General features: G+C 36.6%; 1 long non-coding RNA gene across 3 annotated transcripts in view; it reads right to left on the bottom strand.

Annotated features, from left to right (window-relative positions):
• LOC123585457 overlaps nt 1-16,754 on the bottom strand; it is a 178,528-nt gene that overhangs the window by 51,918 nt on the left and 109,856 nt on the right. Inside the window, exon 1 of one of the 3 annotated variants that reach the window (XR_006706178.1) lies at nt 2,597-2,646. The exons of the other annotated variants lie outside the window; for them this stretch is intronic. This is a non-coding gene — a long non-coding RNA (uncharacterized LOC123585457). Of the gene's footprint in view, nt 1-2,596; nt 2,647-16,754 lie in introns of those variants that run through there. 3 annotated transcript variants of the gene reach the window in all.

Below are 16,754 nucleotides of genomic sequence, written 5' to 3'. Positions count from 1 at the left end.
TCAACCACAAGAAAAAATCTGGAAACGCACAAATACATGGAGGTTAAATAACATGCTACTAAACAATGAATGGGTCAACCAAAAAATCAAAGAATAAACCAAAAATTAAATTGAGACAAATGAAATGAAAATACAAGGGTCCAAAATCTCTGGAATTCAACAAAAGCTGATATAAGAGGGAAGATTATACAATGCAGGCTCACCTCAAGAAGCAAGAAAAATCTCAAATAAACAACCTAACCTTATACCTAAAGGAGGTAGGAAAAAAAGAACAAATAAACCAGTAGAAGGAAGGAAATAATAAAGATTAAAGCAGAAATAAATTATTAGAAACTTATAAAACATTAGAACAGATTAATGAAACCAGGAGCTGGTTCTTTGAAAAGATCAACAAAATTGATAAACCTCTAGCCAGACTTATAAAAAAAAAAAAGAAAAAGAAAAAAAAAGAGGACTCAAATAAAATCAGAAATGACAGAGGATAAATAACCAACATCACAGAAATATTAGTGACTGTAAGAGAATATTATGAAAATTATATGCCAACAAATTGGACAACCTAGAAGAATAGATTAAAATCCTAGAAACAAATATCTTCCTAAAACTGAAGCAAGAAGAAAGAGAAAATGTGAGCAGACCAATCACCAGCCATGAAATTGATCAGTAATTGAAAAAGTCCCAACAATAAAAAGTCCAGGGCCAGATGGCTTCACAGGAAAATTCTACCAAACATTTAAAGAAGAGTTAATACCCATTCTTCTCAAATTATTCCAAAAAAATCCAAAAGGAAGGAAAACTTCCAAATTTATTCCATGAGACAAGCATTACCCTAATACCAAAACTCAATAAAGACACCACAACAAAAAAGAACTACAGACCAATATATCTGATGAACATTAGATGCAAAAATCCCTAAAAAATTAGCAAACCAAATCCAACAATGCATTACAAAAAAAAAAAATCATTCACCACAATCAAATGGGATTTGTTCCCTGATTGAAAGGGTGTCTCAATATTTGCAAATTAATCAAGGGGATACATCTCATCAACAAGAGAAAGGATAAAACTACATGATTATTATTTCAACAGATGCAGAAAAAGCATATGACAAAGTACAACAACCATTCATGATTAAAAAAAAAACCTCTGCAAAGTAGATCTACAGGGAATATATCTCAACAAAATAAAGGCCTTATATGAAAAACCCACTGCCAACATCATACTCAATGGGGAAAAACTGAGATCTTTTCTTTTAAGGTTGGGAATAACACAAGGATGTCCATTTATACAACACAGTACTCAAAGTCCTAGCAACAGCAATTAGACAACAAAAAGAAATAAAAGGAACCCAAATTGGTAAGAAGGAAGTAAAACTCTCACTATTTGCAGATGACATGATACTCTATGCAGAAAACCCTAAAGACGCTACCAAAAAACTACTAGAACTGATAAATGAATTCAGTAAGATTGCAGGATACAAAATCAATATACAGAAATCTGTTGCTTTTCTATATACTAATAATGGAACAGCAGAAAGAGAAATGAAGGAAACAATCCCATTTACAATTGCACCAAAAGTAATAAAATATCTAGGAATAAACTTAACCAAAGAAGTGAAAGACCTGTACCCAAAAGCTATAAAACATTGATGAAAGAAATTGAAGACAGCACAAAGAAATGGAAAGACACTCCATGTTCATAGATTGGAAGAACAAATATTGTTAAAATGTATATACTACCCAAAGCAATCTACAGATTTAATGCAATCCCTGTCAAAATACCAACAGCATTTTTCACAGAACTGGAACAAACAATCCTAAAATTGGAACCACAAAAGACCCGAATAGTCAAAGTAGTCTTGAGAAAGAACAAAAGCATAAGTATCACAATCCCAGATATCAGGATATACTACAAACTGTAGTAATCAAAACAGTATGGTACTGTCACAAAAATAGACATATAGATTAATATAAAAGAATAGAAAATCCAGAAATGAACCCACAGTTATATGGTCAATTAATCTTCCACAAAGGAGGCAAGAATATCTGATGGGAAAACGACAGTGTCTTCAACAAATGGCGGTGCGAAAACTCAACAACTACATACAAAAGAGTGAACATGGACCACTTTCTCATACCACACACACACAAAAAAACTCAAAATGGATTAAAGACCTAACTGTGAGACCTGAAACCATAAAAATCTAGGAAGAGAGCGCAGGTAGTAATCTCTCTGTCAGTGGTCATAGCAACATCTTTCTACATGTGTCTTCTGAGGCAAGGGAAACAAAAGCAAAAATAAACTATTGGGACTACCCCAAAATAAGAAGCTTTTGTACAGCAAAGGAAGCAACCAACAAAGTTTAAAAAAAAAAAAAAACCTACTGAATGGCAGAAGATATTAGCAAATGACATAACTGGTAAAGGGTTAGTATCCAAATTAGTATCCAAAATATATAAAGACCTCATACAACTCAACACCAAAAACACACACAAAAATAATCTATAAAATAGGCAGAAGACATGAACAGACATTTCTCTAATGAAGACATCTAGATGGCCAACAGACACACGAGAAGATGTTCATCATCACTTACCAGGCAAATCAAATGCAAATCGAAACCACAATGAGATATCACCGCACACCAGTCAGAAGGGCTAAAATCAAAAACTCAGTAAACAGAAAATGTTGGTGAGGATGTGGAAAGAAAGGAACCCTTGTGCACTGTTGGTGGGAATGCAAACTGGTGCAGCCACTGTGGAAAACAGTATAAAGGTCCCTCAAAAATAGACTACACTACAATCCAGGAATTTCACTACAGGATATTTGCCCAAAGAATACAAAAACACTAATTTGAAGGGATATATGCACCTCTATGTTTATTGCAGCATTATTTATAATAGCTAAATTATGGAAGCAGTCCAAATGTCCGCTGATAGATTAATAAAGAGATGTGGTATGTAAGTGTGTGTGTGTGTGTGTGTGTGTGTATAATGCAGCCATAAAAAAGAATGAAATCTTGCCATTTGCAACAACATGGATAGAGCTAGAGTATAATGCTAAGTGAAATAAACCTGTCCAAGAAAGATAAATACCATATGATTTCACTCATATGTGGAATTTAAGAAACACAACAATCGAACAAAGGGAAAAAAAGAGAGAGAAAGAAAACAAAATATAGACTCTTAACTGTAGAGAAGAAACAGATGGTCACCAGAGGGGAGGTGGGTGGGGGACTGGGGGAAATAAGTGAAGGGAATTACGACTACATTTTCATGAGGAGCACTAAGGTATACATGGAACTGTTGAATCACTGTATTATACACCTGAAACTGACATAACACTGTGTATTAACTACACTATAATTAAATTTTTAAAAACTAAAAACTAGGGGCACCTGCGTGGCTCAGTCAGTTAAGCGACCAGCTCTTGGTTTCAGCTTAACTGATGATCTCACAGTTTGTGAGTTCGAACCCAGGATTGGGTTCTACGCTGACAGCACAGAGCCTACTTGGGGTTCTTTCTCTCCTCTTTCTCTGCCCTTCCCCTACTCATGCTCTCTCTCTCTCTCTCTCTCTCATTTTAAAGAAACATTTTAAGTAAATAATTAAAATCAATAAATACTAAATATATATTATACATAAATATATAGAGAAAATGTATATATAATGGAATATTATTAAGTCTTAATCAAAAAGGAAATTATGTCATTTGCAGCAACATGGATGAGCCTGGAGGGCATTATGCCAAGTGCAATAAGCCAGACTGGGGAGGGAGGGGAATGGGGAGAGGTTGGTAAAAAGCTACAACTTTCAGTTATAAGATGAATAAGGTCTGAGGACCTGATGTATAACATCGTGACTATAGTTGATACTAATAATGTACTATATAACTGAAATTTGCTAAAAGAATAGAACTTAAGCGCTCTCTTTATCTCCCTCTCTCACGCTCTCTCTCTCTCTCTCTCTCTCTCTCTCTCACACACACACACACACACACACACACACACAAACCAGGGGCAGGGGGAGATGAAAAATATGTGAAGTTATGGATATGTTAATTAACTCAATGGAGAAAATCCTTTCACAATGTATACATATATCAAATCATCATGCTGTATACTTTAAATATATTACGATCTTATTTGTCAATTATACTTCAGTAAAGCTGGCAAAAAAAAATAAGTAGAAACAAATCTTACTGGCCTCAGGTAAGTCAACTCTGGGACTGTATCTCATAATTGTCTGCATGTCTTAGAGGAGAGAAATTTCTCCTCTTTGACGATTTCATCATTTGGCATTCATCTCTGGTGATATTAGCTCCAGAATTTCTGCCTAGGCATGGCTTAGGAGGGTCAGAGATGTACTGAGAGCCAGCTTGTATTGGGAATTTCGCTAGCCAGAAAAGCTGCTAGCCAGTTGTGAACTACAACCATCCCCGAAATCAGCCAGAATGGGAGTATTCACAGGACAAAGTTCAACAAATGCCACAGAGCCAGGTTGCTTTTGTTTGCTGAGAGCCAGTTCATACCAAATGGAAAATTGATCAGAAGTTACATTTTCATTAAAAAACAAAAAGTTTCTTTTCCAGTATATGCTTTCCTTTTTTTTTTTTTTGTTCCTTATCAAATTTTAATTTAAGTTCTAGTTAGTTAACATGCAGTGTAATATTGGTTTCAGGAGAATTCAGTGATTCTTCACTTACATACAACACCCAGTGCTCAACATAACAAGTGCCCTCTGTCTCTGGGTCCCAGGATCCCCTGGCCCTTGCGGGTAGGGACTGAATAATTCAGCACAAGGTAACATGTGCTAATGCTATTTGTGAAATATATTGGGTTATTCCAAATGACTAATGGATTTGTTTGGGTTTTGTTTTTTGGCTTAAATTTTGAACCAAAATCCTAGAGCCAGCTGATACTATTTAATAATCGGAAGATACAATAATGGCATATCAATAAATGGAGGGTCCTCCTTATTACATATGCTAGATTATAGACGATGTAAAATATTCAACCTTCCCCCTCCTTTGTTTGACTTTGTATTTTGCTGCATGTTTTCTTCATTTTTCATCAATAAATTGTCAAAAAAAATACCCATCACCCATCTAGCCCATCCCCCACCCACCTCCATCCATCAACCTTTACTTTGTTCTCTATTGCTAAGAGTCTCTTATGGTTTGTTTCCTTCTCTTTTTTCTTTTTACTTCTCCACCCCTCCCCCATATGTTCATCTGTTTTATTTCTTAAATTCCATATATGAGTGAAATCATATAATATATGCCTTTCTCTGACTAACTTATTTTGCTTAGCATGATACACTCTAGCTCCATACATGTATTGCAAATGGCAAGATTTCTTTCTTTTTGATGGCTGATTAATATTCCATTAGATAGATGGATAGATAGGTAGATAGATAGATAGATATCTCTATCTATCTCTCTATTCATCAGTCTTTATCCATTCATTAGTCAAGGGACATTTGGGTTCTCTCCATCCATTGGCTGTTGTTGAAAATGCTAACATTGGGGTACATGTACCCCTTTGAGTCTGTATTTTTGTAACCTTTGGCTAAATACCTAGTAGTGCAATTGCTGGATTATAGGGTAGTTCTATCTTTTAACTTTTTGAGGAACCTCCATAAGGTTTTCCAACAGTGGCTATACCAGTTTGCATTCCCACCAACAACATAAGAGAGTTCCCCTTTCTCCCCATCCTCTCCAAAATCTGTTGTTTCCTATGTTGTTAATTTTAGCCATTCTGACAAGTATGAAGGGGTATCATATTGTGGTTTTGATTTGTATTTACCTGATGGTAAGTGATATTGAGCATCATTTCATGTGTCTGTTAGCCATCTGGATGTCTTCTTTGGAAAAATGTCTATTCATGTCTTCTGCCCATTTCTTCAGTTTAGTATTTGTCTTTTGGGTGTGGAGTTTGATAAGTTCTCTATAGATTTTGGATACTAACCCTTTATTGGGTATGTCTTTTGCAAATATTTTCTCCTATGTATGTATATATATATACATAAATATATGTGTGTGTGTATATATATGTATATATATACATATATATGTGTATGTGTGTATATATATGTGTATGTATGTGTGTGTGTATATATATATACATACATATATATATACATATATATGTATGTATATATATATATGTATGTATATATATATATATGCCTTTTAGTTTTGTTGGTTGTTTCCTTCATTGTACAGAAGTTTTTATCTGATCAAGTCCAAATAGTTTATTTTTGCTTTTGTTTCCCTTGCCTCCAGAGACGTGTCTTATAAGAAGTCGCTGTGGCCGGGGTCAAAGAGGTTGCTGCCTGTGTTTTCCTCTAGGATTTTAATGGTTTCCTGTCTCACATTTAGGTCTTTCATCCATTTTGAATTTATTTTTGTGTATGGTGTAAGAAAGTGGTCCCGCTTCATTTCTTCTGCATGTTGCTGACTAGTCTTCCCATTTGTTAAAGAGACTGTCTTTTTTCCATTGGATATTCCTTCCTGCTTTGTCGAAGATGAGTCGACCATATAGTTGTGGGTCCATTTTGGGGGTTTTCTATTCTGTTCCATTGATCTATGTGTCTGTCTTTGTGCCAATACCATACTGTCTTGATCACTACGGCTTTGGATTATAGCTATTCAACCTTTCTCCTTCTCAGCACCCTTATCTGGAATATGGAGATAAAAATACATGCAGCATAGACTGGTTAATGCTATCTAAACTACACAGTGCATGTGCAGTGCTTGCCATCAAATAAGAGATTAATAAGTGCTATTGATTTATTTTTTTAATTTTTTAAATGTTATTCACTTTTTGAGTGATAGAGACAAAGCATGAGTGGGGGACAAGTAGAGAGAGAGGGAGGCACGGAATCTGAAGCAAGCTCCAGGGTCTGAACTGAGAGCACAGAGCCCAATGCGGGGCTCAAACTCACAAACTGTAAGATCATGACCTGAGCCAAAGTCGGATGCTTAACCGACTGAGCCACCCAGGCGCCCCAGTGATTTATTTTTTTAATAACATAAAACCTTAGCCCACAGGAAATTTATGTCCTGTATGGTACACCTGCAGATCATAGTGAAGAATGCCACAGTTATTTATAAAACCAGTATCACAATGTCTGTGTGAGAATGAAGGCCAACAACAGAGTTCCATGAACACTAATAACAAACACTTGCATAGAATTAACAGCGCTACCCAGTAATCTAAGCACTTTACATATACTAACTCATTTAATCAACAAAGTAATCGTATGAAGCAGGAACCACCTTCATCATTTCCAACATACGGATCAAAGGCACTGTGACAAAGGTCACTCAGCCAGAAAGCAGCAGAGTCAAGATTTAAACTCAGAGTTTGATTGTAGCATCTATGCCCTAAACCACTAAACTATCTTGCCCTTTACAATAAAAAAACTTTTTTTTTTTTTTTTTTTTTTTGTATTGTCTCACTGACTTACAGTAACTCTGGGAAATAAGCCACTTCGGAAATTCTCTGGCATTCTTCCCTTTGGACTCCAGCTTTATTTGCTCATTCTGGATCTTAGCCTCAGCTATGCCCAGGGCTCATAGCACTCAATTTTGCTGCCTTGAAGTTGGAGACTGAACTTCCTGGTTAATCCACTTTCTAGAACTATATATATAACACATGGCCATCCAAGGAACAACGGTCTCCACCAGTCTGTGTGGGTGACAGCCTGGGGCTTGGGGTTTTAATCAAGGCTCTTTTTGGTTGCAAGTAAAAAAAAAAAAACTGCACTAATGAACTTAAGCAGGAAAAATAAGGCAAGGTGGGATTTATCAAAAGGAGAGTAGGATATTTCACAGAATCCAAAGAAAGGAAATACACTCTGGAGAGATTAAAATCTGGAAACAAGAAACCTGTCAAAAAACTCAAATCCCAAACTGCCTTAGGCCCTCCCTCTATGATATTATAGGAGTTCAGAATGAGTTGCCCCAAGATGTGTTACTTTGGCATGCAGATTGTTTTGAGCTGCCCTTCAAAAGTCTCAGGAAGAAATTTTGACCTTCCTGCTAATTACATTAAAAAAAAAAATTTAGACAGAGGACCTGCTCCAGGTACAGAGCTATCACTATGGATAACTACAGTATAATACGATCTCAGGGTGATGGACAGGGAGAAATGTAGCAAAGTCTGTAAAAATTCCTCCCTATGCCCATAATTTCTGAGTGGCCCAGCAAACATTTATTTATCATTTACGATTTTTCATCTTCCTGTGAATTGCTGTCCTTCCCTTTGAAGTTCGAGACTCCTACACTCTTCCCCTTAGTTCAGGATGACACATATACCTCATTTTGTCTGTCTTTGGCATCTCACGTTTATGTGGGTTCCTTATATACACATTAAGTTTCATTTTCTCCCATTAATCTATCTCATGTCAATTTGATTCTTAGACTAGCCAGAAGAATCTGAAAGGGTAGAGATAAACTTTCCTCCCCAACAACACCATGCCTCATCCCATGTTTTGTTTACACATCTTTACTCTTTTGTTTCTACAAACTAGTTTTATCTGGTGTTCTGGGTGTGGCAGAAGATGGCCATCTTATACCTTTGAAGTTCACATGTCTTTCATATATGACAAGCAGAATATGACTAACATCTCTTGAGTCCCAATTTTGAATAGTGAATTGGGAGAATATGATTGACCCTTTGGGGATCACATGCCCATTCTTGGTTCTGTAAGTCATATGGAAGGGTAGTATTCAGGGAATAGGGTCACACAGTAAAATTGTGGTAGCCAAGGCCTACACCTGTTGAACATGGCAATTGTCAGAAAAAGAGGTGTAGTTTACTGGCTGAGCAGAGCCCAAGAAAAAAAATCTACTATATATGTATAAGGGTCTGACTCATATCTTTCTGCATTAAGGATTTTGACATTCCTCAAGTCCATCCTTCTCTTTGCCATTAAGGTTCCAGTGACTATACTATTCACTGAGAGTCTTGCAAATTCCTTTTTCTCATAGTAATGAAGAATCTTCTCCAACATAAAATTCTCTATTAGAACACAGTTCAATATGATTACAGCTCAATATGGACAGTATAACCTAATGTACACTGTGATAGATGGAGAAATCTGTGAACCATGTTTTTCAAGATGTTATATGAAGGTTTAAAATGTTAAAAATTCAAATTTTTTCAAATGTGTATTATGTATCACGTCGGATCTTTGTCACTCTTACAAAGGAAACCTCTTCAGATCTCACTTTCAAATGAGAACATTTTTTGCTCAGCAAACATTCTGTGCTTGCAGAAATATACATATATGAGACAGGAGATGATAGTTTCTGCTACCTCTCAGAGCTGATGACTCTTTGCCAGGTGTCTTTAAAAATCATTAGGTATAATCAAAAAGTACACATTTAAACATAATTTTTTTCTTAAAACAATATCAAGATTTCTGTTTAAAAATTGAAGAACAGAGAGCTTGAAGAATAATCTAAAACTGAATGGAAAACTTGGGTTTCTACTCTGCTCATATCTCTGGTAGCAGGTTGGTGGACATCTCATATCCAGTATGAGTAATTGCAGTGTTTCTCCTTCTCACTCAAAACCTTCGAGCAAGTTGTTGAACCTCTCTGACCTCACTTTGCTCATTTTTAGAAACATTTTTTATGTTATATATACATATATATATATGTGTGTATATATATATATATATATATGTGTGTGTGTGTGTGTGTATATATATATATATATATATATATATATATATATATATATATTGTTATTGTTTTGGAGAGGTAGAGCATGAGAGGGGGAGGGGCAGAGAGAGAGGAGAGGAGGATCCCTCTGGGCTCTGAGTTGACAGGCTGACAACAGCAAGCCCAATGTAGGGCTCAATCTCACAAACTGAAGTTGGACACTCAACTGACTGAGCCACCTAGGTGCCCCCACCATTTTAAAAATAAGGATAACTATGCCTACCTCTCAGTATTGTTGTGAACATTACATATGGTAACATGTGTAAGATTCTTAGCAAGGTCCCTGCACAATAGCATACCCTAAATAAATATTGTTCTTTTCTCTGTTTATCTAACCATTTCTGTCACTGGGCCAATTCTATTTCATGCTGGTCCATTACATGAGAAGAGTTAATACCTCACTCACCTGAGATTTAGATGACGTTGTTATTAATTGGATCTGTATTCAGACATCTACTGTGTGCCAGGTAACATGGGAGAAAAGAAGGAACAATTAAATTCTCCATATCTCTTTTGACCTATATATATTTCTGGCATGAAATTGCTACTATCATTTGTCTGTGACCAAACACAAGATACTACATTATAAAAAGAAAGAGATCTCAGGTGATATGAGAGATTATGTGGTCAAATTGTTCATTCTTCTCCACCCAATGGCCCCAGTTACATCTTATAACCCTATGTCTGTGTGGCACCCAGAATAAAATTCATTGATGTGCGTTCTAGATGTGTTAACTTGAATTTGACTATTAGTGAGGCTTCTCAGTTTTCTGAGACTCATTATAATTTTATGTTCTTTTTATAATTACTGGTTCATGTCTCTTATCTACTATTCAAGGAAGATAACCAACTGAGAGATCTTCACATATGTATTTCTCTGCCAAACAGGTTTGAATGGTTCTCCCAGTTTATTGTGTGATTTGTTTTTCTTTTTACCAAACAGTACTTTCAGAACTTTAGGTATTCAAAATTAAAATACTTTTGATATTCAAAACCAGGTATCCGGTTTCAAATTTTATATTTTTTAATTTTCTATTCATTTTGTCTCTAGAAAGATGTTATAAACAACTATCACAGATTACTGTAGGACAGAAGAACTTATTGAATGAAATACAAATAAACAATTTGGGTTAATGAGCAAGATTCAACCCAAATGAAGTCCAGAAGCAGAAAATCTGTCCCAAAATAGAAATTTAGACTTAATGATGAACAGGATTCAGTGTTCAGAATTCTGTATCTGAGGCCGTTTGACACTCTTTTCTTTCCAATATGCTGTCTGTAGCCTTTCAAATGAAGAACAGGACCCAGATGTGGAGAGGCAGAGACCCTTTTACAAGGACTGAAACAAATTGTGAAGGCTTAATTAGATCAGGAATGGATGCCAAAGAAATAGACTCATGGCCTTGAAGTGTTATCCTAGGATACTTTTAATTTCCCTCCTCTAGAGGATGGGCCAGTTTTGATTTCATGTCCCTCTTGTGAAACAGTGTGCCCAAGGTAATTTTGCAGTACTGCAGCCAGTGAAAATCCATGTAGCCCCCCGAGAAGCCACCAACCATCAGGAGGAAAGTACCGCTCATAGCCTGAGTACCTGTTATGCGACAGGCACCTTACATGCTTATCTCATTTAATTCTCAACACCTGGTGATAGGAGTCATTATTCCTATTTCACAAATGAGGAAACTGAGGCTCAAAGAGATTAATGGTTGTCCTCAGTGTTAAACAGCTATTCACTGGCAGGGGCAGAATTGGAACTCAGGTCTTTGACTATCAAATACAAGCTTTAATTTACTGTATCATAGAAGCTCTTGCAGCCAATGGCTCCAATAAAAGTCAAATTCTTCTTAGTCAAAACACACCTCCCATGGGCTAACCATGAGTATCGTCTCTCCACTCTAAAATTCACAGCTTTCTTTCACTTGCAGCCAGGACATCCATCTCTCAGATTGCTGTGGGAAGTCCCAGAGCTGGCTAAAATAGGCTACAGCCCTTTGAGCTGAGCTAAAAATAAGAGTCAAGTTCCTGGAGGGATTTGATCTCCCACTGTAGCTGCTATTTCATTAGTGGAAAACACTGCATTGCCCTTTCCCTGACCTCCTTTGCAAAGAAGGAAATGCTTCTCCACACCAAGTCTCCCAAAACTAAAAGAGAGCTAATGAGGTCATATGGTCCAAACCCCCTACATCAAGGCAATATGGTACATCTTCCTCGAGAAAGGTAATTCTGTCCTTTGCTATTATAGGCAATTCACTTTAAGACACTTGGACCTAATCCAAGAAACAAGAGGAAAATGTCATTGAGGGGCTTAAGCCTGTGGGTGGTGGCATGCTATTGAGGTAGCATCGATAATGAAATTGAGTGTTCAAGTTTGGAAAAGTAAGGAGACCTTTGTAGTCATTCAAAAGATAACGAGGATCTAAACTGGGACCTAGTAGCAATAGTAGGAATAAAGAAGAGGGACAAATTCAAAGAAATAAATGTGATTTAATTCTCTGAAAAGAAATAACTAAACCAATAGCACAATAAAAAAAATTAATAGTTGACATTTAGTGAATGCCTACCATGTCCCAGATCATAAGTCAGTATCAAGCATGATAACATTTTGTGCCCTCAACCAAACCTAAATAGGGTATGTCATCTTCCTTCTATTAAATAAGAAGCAGCAAAAGTGCATAGGGGTTAATGGCCCCCAAGGTCTCACGGCTAGCATAAACAAAACCAGGATTTGACCCCAGATCTGTCTGATTTCAGTGTCATTGCTGTTGTGTGGAACAGGCAATCGATGGTGAAGAGAAAAGAAGCAGGAGAACAGAAGAATGAGAACAGGAAAGGAAAAAGCTGGTTTCAAGGGAAAAGACTGAGTTCAGCTGGATAATTTAGGGTTATTATGTCATGGGGTGTTTGGAGATGTCTGATAAGGACTGAGGAACACACAGTAAATGGCGGCGGGAAACCTGTCCAGGAGGGTATGGAGAGTCAGGCGAGTGAAGTACTGGGATGGAATCCAAGAGAAAAACTGGGTTCTAGGGGTGGGATATGAAGGAGCAAATGTTTTTTAAAGTGGAGGGACATCCAGAGCATAATGATAACAATAGCCAATATTTATTGCACACACGCTACATATGAGCACTCTTCTAAATGTGTTAGTTGAGTCATACAATCCTCACAACAACTTAGGAAATAGGTGTTATTATTATTATCCTGTTACAAATAAGGGAACTGGAACACAAAGTGGTTAAGGTAACGAAGCCCAGGTTCTACAGCAAGAGAGCAGTAGAGCCAGGATTTATATCCAATTTAGTACCAGAGCCCATGTTCCTTTTTTTTTTTCCCTAAAATCTTTTCATTGAAGCAGAACCTGTACTTTAAAAGTCCGCAAATCATAAACATGAAATACAGTGAATTTTCACAAATTGACACATATATGTAACCATCATGTGGGTAAAAAAAAAAAAAAAATAGAATACTGCCGGCAATTCAGAAGCTCCTCTCACCCACTCTGAATCACTACTCACTCTTCCCTCTCTAGTATAACAATTATATGACTTCTAACACCATGAATCAGTTTTGACAGACTTTGAAACTTACATAAATTGAATTATACATTTATATCTTCTGTAGATAGCCGTTTGTATTAAGCATTCTTTTGTAAGATTTATCCATTTATTGCCTTCAGCTCTGATGCTTACATTCCATCGCTGTTCAGTTCAATTTTATGAACATATCAAAATGCATTCACCTTGACCTACTGATGATGGGCATTTGCATGGCCCCCATTGGGATCTAACACAAACTGTTTAGCTACAAACACACTTTTCTCTTTCTTTTGGTCCATATGCACACACACTTCTGTTGTGTATATGACAAGGGGTAAAACTGTTAGATCATATAAGATATATGTATATATTCAACTTTACCAGATAATGCCAACCAAGTTTTTTTAATGTCACTGTTATACATATATATTTGCAAATAATAAATCTGGCAGACTACATCTCTCCACAATATATACAAAACTCTTACAACTCAAAAATAGACAAACATTACAACTTTAAAAAGAGTACATTAAATGAATACATATTAGATACCCATACTAAAGATGTTCAACAAATGGACAGTGAGCACGTGGAAAGACACTAAAGATCATTAGTGAACAGGAAATGCAAATTAAAAGCAAACTGTAATAGAAATACTTCTGCATATCCATTAGAATGACTATAGTCAAAAGGCCTACAATGCCAAACGTTGACAAGAAGAAACTGAAACCCTTATTCATTGCTGTGAATGTGAAACTGGACAGCCTCTTTGGAAAACAATTTTGCAGTTTTTTAAAAAGTTAAACTTTAAATGCACTTAAATGTGAACTTTAAAAGAGTATCTTTTAGGTATGTAAACAAAAGCTCCATAAAGCTGTCAAAAAGTTACCAAATGTTGGATGGCTAAATTGGTTAAGCATCCGGCTCTTGATTTCTGCTCAGGTCATGATCTCCCATTTGTGAGTTCGAGCCCCACGTTGGGCTCTGCACTTGGGATTCTCCTCTCTCCCTCTCTCTCTCTCTCCCTCTCCCTCCCTAAATAAAGAAATAAGCTTTTAAAAAAAGTTACCAAATGTTCCAGCCATTGTACTCCACCTACAAGATCTCAGGTATGTACCCAAAGAAGTAAAAGCCCCTGTCCTTCCAAAGACTTGTATACCAATGCTCTTGGCAGTATTATCTGTAACAGCCTCAAAATGAAAGCAACCTGAACGTTCACCAACGGGTGAAAGAATAAACAAAATGTGGTATAATCAGACCATGGAATAGTATTTAGCAATAAAAAGTAGCAAACTACTGATGTATTCTACAACGTGGATGTAGCTTGGAAATATTGTGCTAAGTGGAGGAAGCTAGATATATGCAAAAAAGTGTGTGTTGTATAATTCCATTGATATGAAATGCCCATAAAGTCCAAATCTGTAGAGACAGAAAGAAGATATGTGTATGATTTGGATCTGGAATAAAGATTGCCTACAGGGGACCCAGGAACTTTTGGGGGGAGTGGAAATATTCTAAAACTGGATTGTACTCATGGTTGTACTGGTTGAGAAATTTACAAAATACTGACTTATACACTTACAGTGGGTAAACCTCATGAGTCCTAAATTATACCTCAAAGAAACAAAATACAATAAAACAGAAAGTTATCTTTTCCATAAAGAATTCTGGACCCTCAAACCCAAATCGAATTGGTTGTTCCCCACAAACGTGCCATGAGCAGTGCTTAACCTGTCGAAATTTCCATGCTTTATTGGCCTCTTCTCCTAATTAGAATGGGAGTGTATTCAAGTCATAAGTTGGCCTTGCCATCCATTTTTTTAAACATCTGTTTATGCATGTGTGTCTCTCCCTGTAGTTTGTAAGTACTTTGAGGAGAGTACAGGTATCCCAACATCTACCACAATGCCTTGAAAAATGTACCTGCACAATAAATGTTTGCTGAAGAATGAATAATACATTAATACAGAAGAAAAGCAGAAATGTACTATTATATATCTGTTTCACTGGTCATAAGAATATCTTTCCACCAAATTTCATTATTTCATTTTACAGCATTCTCTCATATATGAGAATACATATATATAAATATATATACACATACATACACACACTTGCACATACACATGTGTTTGGATATATATACATACATATATATTTTTACAGGTGAGAAAGACAGGTATGACTAAGAAAAAGTTCAAGAAGCTAAAAGTAAAGGTCAGAACTTCAGCTCCCATTACATATTTTTCCAAACTGGAGAACATTAAAAAATGCTATTTAGGCTAAAAGGAGGGGCATTCCTTGATGACAAAAAAAAAAAAAAAAAAAAAAAAAAAAAGACAAACTTGGAGGAACTTTGGATAATTACCAAGGACTCTGATGTGGCACTTTGTCAATGCCGCCTATTCTACATCATGCTTAAATGTTTCTTCACTTTGGGGACACCTGTGTGGCTTAGTCGGTTGAGCATCTGACTTGGGCTCAGATCATGATCTCACAGTTCATGAGTTCAAGCCCCACCTGGGGCTCTGTGCTGACAGCTGAGAGCCTGGAGCCTGGAGTCAGATTCTGTGTCTCCATCTCTCTGCCCCTCCCCTGCTCATGCTCTGTCTCTCTCTCTCAAAATAAATAAACATTAAAAAAAATTAAAAAAAAAACCCTGTCTCTTGTGGGTGATGGGCAGGGAGGAGGGCACTTGTTGGGATGAGCACTGGGTGTTGTATGGAAACCAATTTGATAATAAGTTATATTAAAAAAATAATAAAATTTAAAAGTGTTTCTTCACTTTTGAAAAAGAAATATGTGACTGTGATCTCATATGTCTTATGGCAATTAAGATATTCAGTCTTGGGGCACCTGGGTGTCTCGGCTGGTTAAGCATCCAACTTTGGCTCAGGTCATGATCTCACAGTTTGTGAGTTTGAGCCCCACATTGGGCTCTCTGCTACCAGCATTGAGGCTGCCTCAGGTCCTCTGTCCCCTTACCTCTGCCCCTCCCCGTTTGCACGCTCTCTTTCTCAAAAATAAGTAAACATTAAAAAAAAGATATTCAGTCTCTCCTGCCCCATATCTCCCATTCTACCATCAAAACTCATGCTCAGACAGACACACACACAAATTCATGCATTCACAATTGTGAACTTTTAGACACATTAGCCATATATTCATACACAGATATGTTCAGACATGAATGGACTTTAACCACACGCACTCACACACACACCAATATTCATACAGGTACTTGAACATACATTGTTCAGCTGCAGGGACTATCATTTACATCATAGACAATGCAAATGGTGTCTTCTACAGTTGTGCAGTACTCAACTTATACAATTGAACATGACAACCTTACACACACACCCATCCAAAAATTCACAAATCTATGGTTCTCCTCTCTCTCTCTAAAACTGCCTTTCACCAAGTACAATACATCAAAATGAAAGAAAAAACACAAGGGGAATTTTAAGAAGTGAGGTAGTG

This window comes from Leopardus geoffroyi, chromosome C3 (assembly GCF_018350155.1).
Source record: "Leopardus geoffroyi isolate Oge1 chromosome C3, O.geoffroyi_Oge1_pat1.0, whole genome shotgun sequence".
Classification (NCBI taxonomy): domain Eukaryota; kingdom Metazoa; phylum Chordata; class Mammalia; order Carnivora; family Felidae; genus Leopardus; species Leopardus geoffroyi.
Note: the sequence above shows the minus strand (reverse complement) of the source record. Positions and strands in the feature narration are given on the sequence as shown.